At 39.8% G+C, this 13,017-nt stretch overlaps 1 protein-coding gene across 2 annotated transcripts in view; it reads left to right on the forward strand.

Annotated features, from left to right (window-relative positions):
* The window catches only part of RASGRP3 (RAS guanyl releasing protein 3), a 129,217-nt gene that overhangs the window by 50,448 nt on the left and 65,752 nt on the right, over positions 1–13,017 (forward strand). The window lies entirely within an intron of this gene.

A 13,017-nucleotide genomic window follows, 5' to 3' on the forward strand; every position in this document is an offset into this window, starting at 1 on the left:
TAACTTTTTCTTATGTGTACTTTAACAGGCAATAATTGTAAACTTGTAATCATAGTTAATGATCAGTTATTTGAATCCTTCATTGCAGCGAAAAGCAGGATCTATGCCATTGTGATCTAAGAAGTATGCTTAAGCAGGCTCACAATACTTCTGGGCTGCTTACAACACTGTGTACATTCTTAACAAGTCATATGAGTTTTTTGTTAGCTAATCATGCTGAATACCAATAGCTTGTGGCTGTCTCATGATTGTGCTTACAAAACATTGCCATACAATGTATTGTCCACGGGAATGGTCTAATCAGTTGCATTTTTTTTTCTCATTTTTTTTTCTAGTAACAATAATTTAATTATTTTAGATTTGCTTGGAAATTGGTGGTTACTTTATTACTTTGACTCTATGGAGTTTTATGCAAAACCTTGTAGTGTGAATACACCTGTGTACTGACTCACTCCCTGTTTTTACATAGCTAATGGTATCTTTTGACATGAAAAATTCTGCAAGGCTTGCTGACACTTGATAATTAAGCAGCATTCACGTGTATTAACATCTTATCAGTGGTAGAGTTAAGACTGTTCTGTGAAATCCCGACAGCAATTAAATTACCCATTTTTGTAGAGCTTTATTGGAGTTATGTAATAAGAATGCATGAGAGTATACTAAATTAAATTTAGAGAATTGTAGTCCTACATTACCATCTTTTTGATTTATCTATTTCTTTTTAGCAAAGTAAAAGTATAGAGAATAATCATTTGCTTGGTAGTAGACCTTAATTGTGGTAGTTTATTACTATATGTGTATGACTATGTTTAATGTTACAAATGTGGCATAAGAACATACTTATTTAATGCAAAGTGATTAGTTTTACTGTCTAAAGAGAGTTTTTCTTGATACAATTAATAGACTACTAGTTGATTTGTTTTTGTTAAGGGAAAACGTATGTATAGATAAATTATTATGTATGGATTGGGCTGGTACAAGGTTGCTCAGCACCCTAGGCTTCAGCCTACCGCCCCTCCTCCCTCCAAATTGTAAAATAAAAATAATGAGCCTGGTTCATTAAGGAAAGTTAAGTAAAAAAATTGAGTAAGTAGTCTCCTGGACAAAACCATGTTACAATGCAAGGGGTGCAAAATAGTTTTCTATTTTGCACATAAGTTAAATACTGTTAGTTTATTCATGCAGCACACAAATACTTGATAGCTTATTTGTACACTGAAATTTAAAGCTGATATTTGTGTGCTACATGAAAAAACAGACATTATTTAACTTATGTGCAAAATAAAAAACTAATTTGCACCCCTTGCATTGTAACATGGTTTTGTCCAGGAGGCTACTTACTCAATTTTTTTTACTTAACTTTCCTTAATGAATCAGGCTCTTACCTCCTTCTGGCTGGCAAGTAAGGCTGCAGGTCAGATGCAATGATGTCTGACACAGAATGCTGTCCAGGCTTCACAGCGGCTAAAGAGTAAACATAGGATATCTAGAGGGGAGCAAATCTTAGATTTCAGAACAAAAAAAAAAAAATACTTGACATCACACACCTCTTACACACTGACATGTCCCCAGCTGCCAACCAGCTTTTCTCACACTTGCCCATCTGAGATCTGAGTGGAGCACTTAAAAATAGAAGTAAAATAGAACATTATCCACTCCACTCTGGGATAATTTGGATTTTGGAGAATTGATTAGGATGGAGGGAGCTGGAGCTTGGCGAATCTATAATATAATACATATTGGACAACTGTATGAGAATGGGATATTATATTCATTTGAGCAACTTCAGAGATTATATGAACTACCTAGGGGTTACATTTATAGATATTTGCAGTTAAGACATGCTCTGGCCTCGCAGTTTCGGGGAGCTGCCCCGAGCTTCAGTGCAGATTCCTTGAGGGTGCAACTGTCAAGGTTGGGCCAAAGGCGGCAAATTTCATTTTTGTATTCAATATTGGTGGAAGGATCTGGTGAAGGGGGCTTGCCGGAGCTGCGATGCAGGTGGGAGGGGGATTTGGGGAGACTTAGTGACAAGGCATGGGATATGGTGATGTGTAGCCCGAAAGAGGTCACTGCATCAGTCAAATTTCGCCAGGTCCAGTTTTTTCTGTTACACAGAGCGTATCTCACCCCTTTTCGGCTCTCTAAGTTCAATGGGGGGTCGGAGGGTTCTGTGTCCCAAGTGTAGGAGTGAGAAAGGGAACTTTTGGCATATGCTCTGGGAGTGTCCGTTGGTCTCATCCTTTTGGGGAGAGGTGGAAGATTGTATTAAAAGATTGGAGGTGGGAGTAGTGACCTTGACTCCAAAACTCTGTATATTCGGTTTAGGCTTGAACAAAAAAACCCGTAGACTTATTAGATTGATTATCAACACATTACTTATGTTGGCAAAGGTGGTGATAGCTAGGAAATGGATGGCACCTGAAGGTCCGACTGACTGGATTGACCTTGTTAACGATACAGTCGGCCATGAAAGGTTCATGTACACCAGCAGGAACCTAGTGGATAAGTATGAAAGAATATGGTACAGGTGGAGGATATCCCCATATGTCACGGAAGGATTGAGGGAGGTGGAGCTCTCCTAATGTAATGCTTGGGGCAGACATCCAGCCGCCTATTATTATGTTATTAAGGTCAACGATTATATTTTGTATTATCAAAACTGCACTATTATTTCATTGTATCTTGAAATTGTGGAAGATGTGCATACCTTGGCTTGAAAATCTGAATGTCAATGCTTTTTCTTTTTTGATCCTATTGTGTATGAATACTTGACAATACCTGTAACACTGTGTGGGTTATAGTTGGGGATTTAGCCTAATGTTATGGGCATTTTTGTTGTGTAAAAAAAAATAAAAATAGATTGTGCTTCTTCGGGAACATTTTTCGCTGCATTGAGGGGACCACATATAACATTGAACTTCACAAACGATGTGCAGAGCTTGCTGCAGTGGATTCTAATGTCAGGCTTACCACCACTACATCATGCTGTCACTACAATCTGTTCCAGCATAATGAGTATTGGTGCTGATACTTTAAATTGTTGTTATGTAAAGAAAGTGGCATGACACTGTGGAGTGAGGGCCCAACATTATACTCCACTGCAGAAAGCTCATTGAGTCCTCCTTTGTGGAGGCGCAATTTCATAACTGGTTCCTAGTTGTGATAGTGCAGTGCCTGCTATTTTTTGTTGATGACAACTTTGGAGTTGATCCAAAGCCAGACACATCTCCACAGATATACTGTATCTGACCCTGTACCCAATAACAATTTTCATTTTTTTTCATGATTCCTCTATATCTTTACAGACATAGGCAGAGCTGCAACCAGAAATTGTGGGGCCCAGTACAAATGTAACAGGCAGGGCCACCACCTTCCTTCTCTCATTCCACCCTCATTTTTAAATTATTCTCTATCCAACATTTGCTTCCCCTCCCCATCACAAATGCCCAGCCTGGCTCAGATACATCAATCTGCAACAGCTGGCTATGACTGGAGTTACCTTGGTCACTTACCAATGAATAAACCTTTTCTGCCACAACAAAGGATTTACTATGTTCACCAAAACTTATTAATATTATAAAAATATTCCAAGGCTTTAGTACAAAACAGTTAATAACAAGACAGGCAAAACAAGTTGCACAAATAAGTTTCAAAAATAAATTAAAATAAAATAAATTAGGCAACAAAAGTCATTAACTTACTAGTTTAAGACTTGGCATGAGCGGAGTACACTTTGAGATGGATGGCACACTTTACCTAGATCCAGTTGGTCTCCTCTTAGAAATGAACACCATTATTGGTTCAGGCAATGGATTTTAACTTCTCACACTGCTCTCACCCCCACCTTTGGAACTTAGCTCTCACAATATCAGGACAGTTTGATTCCCAGAATGACACAGGGTTTTTGAAGTGAGTTATTTATCCCTGAGATATATATGTCTGGCATCTCAGAGGGCAGGATTTCTCATCTCTTCTTTGCTTGACTGGCCAGATTATTTACACAACTCTGGAGCGTCTCAGAGATGTTATCTGTGTAGCCTGGTTACTTTCAAAAGACTCTTGACACTTGCATAGGTCACTGGTGTCAGTCAGCAAAGCACAGTTTGACATTACATTACAAGGTCACATTTAATGTACACATTGTCATGCATGAATATTCAGGGGAAAAGTAACAAACAGTGATTAGGTGCTATACATAATCGCCACACCCCCATTCTTAACAGTTACCCCCGCCCCCAACCCCACTTCCATCTAAATCGTGCTGTAGTTTACTTACCTTTCTGCGTTTTCTTGCTGTCTCCTTTCGGCTCCTCTCTATTGACAGCGCTGTGACGTTACTAATTACATGATGTCAGCGATGCTGCAGGGAGCCTCTTTGCCTTGTCGCGTCTCTCTGTTTGGGAGTCAGGCATCTGGGTGGCGGGGACTGGAGCAAATGACAGCAGCCGTGGGGCCCCAATATCTTGGGAGTGGAGGCAGACATGCTGCCTACAAGGGGGTCCGCTGCTGCAACTTTAATTACGCGCATAGGTCTCTTTCCACACCACCACTCACATCTCAGGAGCAGCTGCTGCCTAGAAATGGCGCCCGCTACCTCCCTTAATTCACTGCAGAGGCCCCCCTCCCTAATTAATTTGATTGGGTCCAGTGCTGTTGGGGCCCCAGTCTGCTTTTGGGCCCCATACTGCTGTACTCCCAGTACCCCCCTGATGGCGGCCCTGTATATAGGTATATCTAAAGCGGTTCAATAGAAGTTTCACTCAGCAGTTTCTAACAGGATGCTTGAAGACTGCAGAACGTAGAGAGAATAGGATGTTTTAGAAAGAAATCTGTATTTATAATTTTAAATAGCCACTAGTTCCAAAAATTCTCCATTACAATACTCACAAAACCTTGATGTTAAAGTTTCATGATCATTTTCCGATAAGAAATGTAAAGTAATGTATGTATCATAGCTAATGAATTACATGCAAGCAATCTTGGGCAGTATTCAACCCTTAAATATTTCTTATTGCGGAAATAGAAAATTACCTATCACCATAATTTATTCTTAAAATCTCGCTGAGGCAACTGAGTAAAACTCAACTGCCTTGGCAATACTGGCCTGGAGTGGTAAGGGTTAACTTACCTCTTTGGCGAGCCAGTGTGACAGTATATCTGCAAATGGGACACAGCTAGCCATTTCTCGCATACATAGTGGAACTCAGAGCCCAGGCTGTGGCTTACAGTTTGTTAATTAATGAAAAAATAATAACAAATAAAATGTTAAAAAATAGATCTACTGTGTCGGGGCTGACAATGACATTGACCTCTTGATGTGAAAACACCTGTATAGGGCTTTTAACTCTTTAATATATACCTATATATATACTCTATAATATAGACCTCTCAGTTCTGAAACTTACTCTTGTCTGGTATGCATAGACAAAATATTACAATACACTGCCTTACTTAAAATGTCTTCATTTCAAATGTACACTATGATATTTACACATAAATCTGTGATTCTTGCTAAAATATTTCATATAGCCTATCTCCCATCTGAACCAATTTAAGCAGAACAGTCCCAATTCTAATGGATCCATCTGCTGTCCCTTTAGTCAGAACTTTTGTATCGACTGGTGAAATGTTTGGAGGATGGCTCGCTTCCTGCCACTCTGTACGGTAGAACAACAGTGAACAGGGGCCATGCACACCTGCCACACGTGCACATGGCAGAGGGTATTTAGGGGAGAAGGGTTGGGTGCTGCCTCATGCTTCAGAAACAGCAAGATGAGACCACAAAACCCAAGTGATGCGGTTAAAAATGTTTTCTGAAGGGGTGTGTCCAGATTCCAAAATAAATAGTTTGTTTGGAGGTATACATATAGTGTTTTGTATTCCTGCAAATGTAGATTTAATGATTGGACAATTATTATTATTATTATTATTATTATTATTATTATTATTATTAACATTTATTTATATAACACCAGAATACTCCACAGTGATTTACAATTGGGGACAAACACAGTAATAAAACAATATTGGGTATTAACAGACAGACAAAGCTGTAAGCTTACAATCTCATACCTCCCAACATTTACAATCACAAAATTGAGATCATATACACCTCATCCTATTCCAACCAATCTCCACCCACAAATGGTCAAGTTTGGGTAAAACTCCATTCACTTTTAGTTAAGCCCCACCCCTTTTCTGCCCGTGAATGGGAATGTGCCACCAAAAAATTGGGACAGTTGGGATGTATGCAATCTATAGTATTAGACATACTTACCAACTTTTATAAGTTGGTGTCCGGAAGACTCTCTGTAGCAGGTGGGCGTGCGGGGGGCGGGGGCTCCAAAATTGTGACATTTTGGGGGGGGGGCGGGCTAAACGCCGCGATTCACCGGGAATCGCGGCGTTTGGGATCTAATTCTGCCCACTTCACTAGGAAGTGGGGCACTTCCTAGTGAAGTGGGCAAAATGCGGGAGTCTCCCGGACATTCCGGGAGAGTTGGCAGGTATGGTATTAGAATATGAGAGGAAGCCGAACATCTCTTTTGGGACTCATTTAGGTCAGTATTGTAAAACTCTCCAAGGGTGTCAGATAGAATTTTTTTGTATAAATGTATTAGTAATACTATGAAAACTGCTATGCATGTGCTATTATAAGAATCATATTCATCTTAGATGTAACATGGGGATATACTTTAATAAAAGGGACTTGTCACTCTCCGCCTTTTTACTTCACTGTTTTAGTCTGCAAGCCCAAATTTAACTTAAATAGCCTTGTTTCCAGAAATGACATACAGGAAGCAGACAACAATTATTCTGTGTGATTGCTATCTGGGTGTACAATGGTTGGGAATGTTTACAAAGGTTACAATTATTTTAATTAAAGAATACCTTTAAAGATCCCAAAATACATATTACTGTACATGTTGTCATGGGTAATGTTTGACAAAGCTATATTCAGAATTGTTTGTGTTATCTATACATTTAGACCCATTCTATATTAAATAAACATTGAAACAGCTTCATAAACACTGACAAATAACATGATTATGCAGGATATCAATTTGTGTTATATGAAATTGGTGGTACTGTAGTGCAGACTCTAATGTGCTATAATTAGATTGTAAAGTCTAGTGCATTTTTAAACTTTTTTAAACTTCTCCGGGAGATCCCAGAAGTGAAGTCATGTGACAGGGGGTAGGAGGGGGTGTGGTGACGCCATTGTGTCACCATAGCACTGCCTCCTGCTAGCAAATGCCAAAAATCATTGCATTTCATAACAGGGGCGGGACTTAATGATGCTAAATCAAATCATGTCATTAAGCCCTGTCTCCATCATATTCAGGAGGTTGACTATTCTTCCGGGAGAGTAGGCATAGGTGCCTACTCTCCCTGCCTGCTTTAGTGAACAGGGCATTCTTCGATGCTGTTCTCAATACCTATAACTTTTTTTTTTCCTGCCGGACTATCAGTAGCTGTGTTGTGAGTTGTATTGTTATTTGTTTACTGTAATGTACTGTTATATCATGTACTGTCGTTTAAACTGTTGTTTGCCCTCTGTACAGTGCTGTGGACCTCATTTGGCGCCCTATAAATAAAGATAATTTCTACTTGTTTTCCTTGTGACATTTCGTTTGGCTATACATTACAGATAATTAGATTTACTTGCAGAAACATCTAAAATACATTGATATGTACATATGCTAATTAAATACTTTTATACTGATAATTTAACTAAAGCAATTTACAGTAAATGTTGATCTCAACATGAAACTCAATCTAATGCTAGGTACACACTGAAGAATTTTCCGACTGACGTGTTATCTACAATGACTTTACCTTCGACTGAAGGTCCGATTGCTCGGATGATTAATGTGTACACACTAGTCTTGTTTTAGACGATTAACGAAAGACAGACTGTCCGGGTAACTTTTCACAGCCGTAGATTAGAATTTTGTGCACACTGAAACGACTTATGAGGTCCAAGTAACGATATTCCCATAATGCTGTGCGCATTAATGCAATAGACACCTGCTATTGCTTTACCACTAGAAGCACCTAATTACCAAATGAGTGATGTGCGGACACCGCACCACATGGGACTGATACAAGCATCAGAAATTAACATACACAGGCCCCCAAAGGAGTCGCAGCTCAAGGAACTATAGGCAGTGGCTTGTGGATTGATCAGAAACATATACATACTGCATGACCGTTAGGTGGATTGGTCGGAAAATATTAAACAGTACGACCAACCAAATGAGCCGACAAACGACACTTTGCAACGACTCTCGACCATCGTGTCACTATACACACACTAACCCGACTTCCAACCGAACGTTTGTATGTCGACTGATTTGCCCGATTATTGGACAAAAATGCTCCAGTTTGTACCCAGCCTAAGACACATGCAATAGAAATAGCATAGAAGGTGAGTAAAACTCTACAGAGAGACACAAATGCTTCAGGTTGATGAAACTCATTACTGTAAAATTCAGGATTCAGATTTAGACAAATTGTGGCGTTCTCTCTTTTTTGATCTTGCAACTCTGACTACCTCATGTTCTCTCTTGCTTGTTCATGGAGTTTTGTTGTCAGCTGGCTGGCTGCTGGAAACTTGGATTCCTGTATTGAAAATGTGCAAAAATTGTATTAAAATGCAATATCGTAACAAACCTTGACTGATTAAGGCAACTGTCTGATTAGACAGTTGCCTTAATCCAACTAAAGGCTTTTGTTTTATTTTATTTTTAATTGTTTTTTTTGTGCATTTTATATTGTTTTGCATTATATCGATTTGCTTTTCTAATTGTGTTAATGTTATCTCTTTTTACATAGAGTATTTAATGCACTGACTTTTTAAAGCTTAGATGAACTTTTTGTGTAATTTTATATTATTGTTGTATTATTGCTATCTTGTTTTATAAAGCCCAGTTGAATTATGGTTGAGCTGCAAGCAGTGGTTATTTGTATATGGTGCTACACAGTGAAGTACAGTAATCTGGGTTTTAAATTTGAAGAGTAAATGGCAAATGGAAGAAAATATTGGTACGGAGCTGCTACTTGGCAACCCTCAATTATGGACAAATAACAGAACCCTCTAGTACAGGCATATATAGACAATAAAATAAATGTAAATTATTTATAATCATACACTAACATCTACCAGCCCCATCTGACTAGAATTTAGCGTCCTAGTGACCGTGGAGAGCACAGAGAGCATCCTTGTGAATGTCACACAATACAGAGATCACCCCCCAGCTAATTCATCCCCTCCTTAGCCATTTTGTCAACCACCAGCAGCAAATTTATGACACCCCAGCCATTCTATCAACCACCCCCTGCCAATTCATCACCCTCCTTAGCTACCAATAACCAGTGGGCAATGCATGAGACGCACACCACCAGCCATTTTATCATCAAACGCCCCCCATCCCGCCTCTCAGCCTCCCCTTCCCCAGAGAATTTATGACCTCCCACCTGATTTTTAACAGTAGGTTAAACCTACCTTCCTCTCCTCTGGCTCTGCTCCTCTTCTTTTGCTTCCAGCATTGCATTGCAGAAATCTTTATTTTTTCTTTTGATAGGCAGCCAGCAGGATGTGTGCTCATTGTTAGCTTCCCGCAGATGTACTGACAGAGCAACTAACAGCATCTAAATTGCTGTTAGCTGCCCTGCTGCTTAGTGACAGTTGGGGCTGACCCTTTGAGACCGGAGGCAGCCCCGATGACCCGACCAGCAACCTCTGACATTAAAAAAAAACAAAAAAAAAACCACATGGAGAAATTATGTAAATTATGCCGGCACTGTGCCCCAGACTGCAGCCCGACCAGCCTATTGGTTGATCAGGCCCTGTGGGGCAGGCATGTCATTCCATATTGTAAAAAGTCTTCATTAATGCCTTTTGAGAAAGCACAATAAAAAAGAGCGGTCACTGAGACTTAATCATATAGGATTGCCCTAATTTAGTTCACATGCTACTCAAGCAGGTTTAGAGGAGCTTGGGCAAACCCTAGAAGAGTCACTAATAGTTTGTTGAATCAGTTTAAATAAGGTTATTATTTAGATTACATAATGTCTCTTAATATCTGGAAAAACTCTTACTGGAGCCATTCCAGGTCTTTCCCATTCTTGTGACATGGAGCATTACTTTCCTATAGATTGTAAGCTTGCGAGCAGGGTTCTCTTACTTATCTGTCTGTATGTATTACCCAGTATTGTTTTATCAGTGTTTGTTCCCAATTGTAAAGCGCTACGGAATTTGCTGGCGCTATATATAAATAAATGTTGATGATGATTACTTTGCTGAAAAAGTCCATTCACAGATGAGTACACTGCTGCCTTGAAGGGATACATCTGATGAGCCTCAATGTTCAGATACTCTGCAGAATTCAAAGGTCTCTTTGCTTGTTTCAGTGGACTCAATGTGTATCGTAAAAACAAACTACTGTTACATTGCAACCACCAACCTTCATTGTTGGCACCAAGCATGGTGCGTCCGTGGATGCATGTGGTTTTTGCTTTATGTTTACCCCCATCAGTGTGAAACAGATCCATCAGACTAGGCCATGTTCTTTTATGTTTGCCCATGGAAACTGTACTTTCTTTTTCTTTCAAGGTTGAGTTGAAATTTGCCAGGTTTGCTCATGGCTAAAAAGTATTGTCTGGATATATGATGCTTTTATTGACTGAGTAGTCAACTACATGGGAAAAGGCATCCACACCTAATAAATCAGGCACACATTAAAGGCTGTAATGCACAATATCTTCACCTGCTTAAAAATAATGACATTGATGAATAAAAACATGCTTATAGTAAGTTTCAAGGAAATATTTAGCATACTGTATATTGCTTTCTTTTTTAAACTCTCTAAAGGCTTCAATTTTAATTCCTCTTTTGTTAGCACTTAAACATTGTAAGCAAACATATATGTCCAATGGAGTGTGCCATAAAATAAAATAAATATTTCAGAATCTTCCAACTGGGATAATACTTGTCTAAAAATAAATGTAATCTGCATAATGCTGTGAAAAAACAGGAAATAACTAACTTGGATGTACATTTGGCAGGGACAAAAACAAACACAGCGTAGACACTTACGTATTAACAAGTCATTGCACACCTAGGAAACCAGCCAAATCCTGTCTTAATGACCTGAGTCAAATATTTTATATAAAATTATTGTATGGTAGCTGAAAAGTAGGTTTTCCCCTCCAATGGCATGATAGCTAAACAGGTGCTTTGCACAATGAACCATTTAAAAAGAAAAGTGAACTGAGAGGACATTTTTTGAAATGCACTACTTGGAAAACGGAGAAGTTGTTTGGAAATACAAATCATAGTTTTGAAAGGAGAAGTAGCTCTGATATTACTTTCATTTTCTTCTTTTCTTTCTGTCTCTCTCTCTGGACAACTGATCTCTGAAAATCCAATCTCTGATATACAGAACTCTGTATGGTGTAACTAAATAGACCCTAAATTAGTAATTGTGCAAGACACTTGTTCATGCCACTTTATACAACACCCCCTCTTCCATTATATCTATTGAGTAAAATAGGAGATAGCAAAGCACACAATTTAAAAGAAAATTAGATAGAACAAGTATAGATATTCATCATAAAACTATTTGTATGTCCCCCTTTGAGCAATTCCTCCATATGCATGTGGTCAGTTTGCCTATATGGTGAAATCCTGGTTGGGTTACTTGTGACTCCGTAAAGGTGGGCCGCTTTATTCATCTTATTGTGGAATGGCTTTCCCCAATTCAAACATCTCCGGATATTAAGAGTTTGAATTTTAGGGATCTGCATTTTTTCCTTAATAATTAATAGAACAGTACATATTTGAAGGCAACCAGACCTTCTAACTGTCTAGTAATTTTAAAGCATACTTGCCAACATTTTAGATTTGGCTTCTGGGAGCTGCCGGGGGGAGGTGGGCGTGCAAGGGGTGGGGCTCCAAAAATCGCATCATTTTGGCCCCGCCCCGGCTGTAAAAGGACGCGTTTTGCATCATTATGTCAAACGCCGCGATTCCGGGTGAATTGCGGCGTTTGAACCGAAGTCTGCCCACTTCACTAGGAAATGGGCAGATCAGGTAGATTGCCACACTCTCCCGGGAGCAGGGCCGTCTTTCCCATAGGGCACAATGGGCAGGTGCCCGGGAGCCCTGCAGCCCAGGGGGGCCCCTCGGAGGAAGCCATAAAAAACCCCTGGAAAATGAAAAAAAGAAAATACTTACCGTGCTGTCAGCTGGCGATCCGGCTCCCTCCCTGGTCTCCTCCTCCGTTGCACTCGCAGTGCATGTCGGGCGTGACATCACGCCCGCCTAACATCCATTGCAGGTTTTTTTTTTTTTGGCTTCCTCCGACGGGCCCATATATATAATCATTTTTTTTTTTTTGTACATATAGGGGCCCCGGTGCACTGCTGTGCCCGGGGGCCCAAGATTTCCGTTGGGCACGATGGGCAGGTGCCCGGGGGCCCCACAGGCAAGGGGGCCCCATAGGCAAGGCTCTTAATAAGAATAAATAATCCTAAAAAAAAAAAATCCTGCAAAAGAAAAACTACAAGGGTCACTGAGCAAGTACATTTAAAAAAAGCAGTGCATCGGGGCCTATAATATTATATATATATATATATATATATTTTATAGGGGCCCCGATGCACTGCTTTGCCCGGGGGCCCGTGATGTTGTTAAGATGGCCCTGAGTCCGGGAGACTCACGCGAACTGCAGAAGTCTCCCGGAATGTCAAGCATGTTTTAAAGTATGTTTATTTTGCAATATGAATCTAGTTATATCACTAAAACACAGTTTTTTGTAGGAAATGTTTTGGCAGCACGGTGGCTAAGTGGTTAGCACTTCTGCCTTACAGCACTGCGGTCATGAGTTCAATTCCTGACCATGGCTTTATCTGTGAGGAGTTTGTATGTTCTCCCCGTATTTGCGTGGGTTTCCTCCAGGTGCTCCGGTTTCCTCCCACACTCCAAAAACAAACTGGTAGGTTAATTGG

Source organism: Mixophyes fleayi, chromosome 3 (assembly GCF_038048845.1).
Source record: "Mixophyes fleayi isolate aMixFle1 chromosome 3, aMixFle1.hap1, whole genome shotgun sequence".
In the NCBI taxonomy this organism is placed as follows: domain Eukaryota; kingdom Metazoa; phylum Chordata; class Amphibia; order Anura; family Limnodynastidae; genus Mixophyes; species Mixophyes fleayi.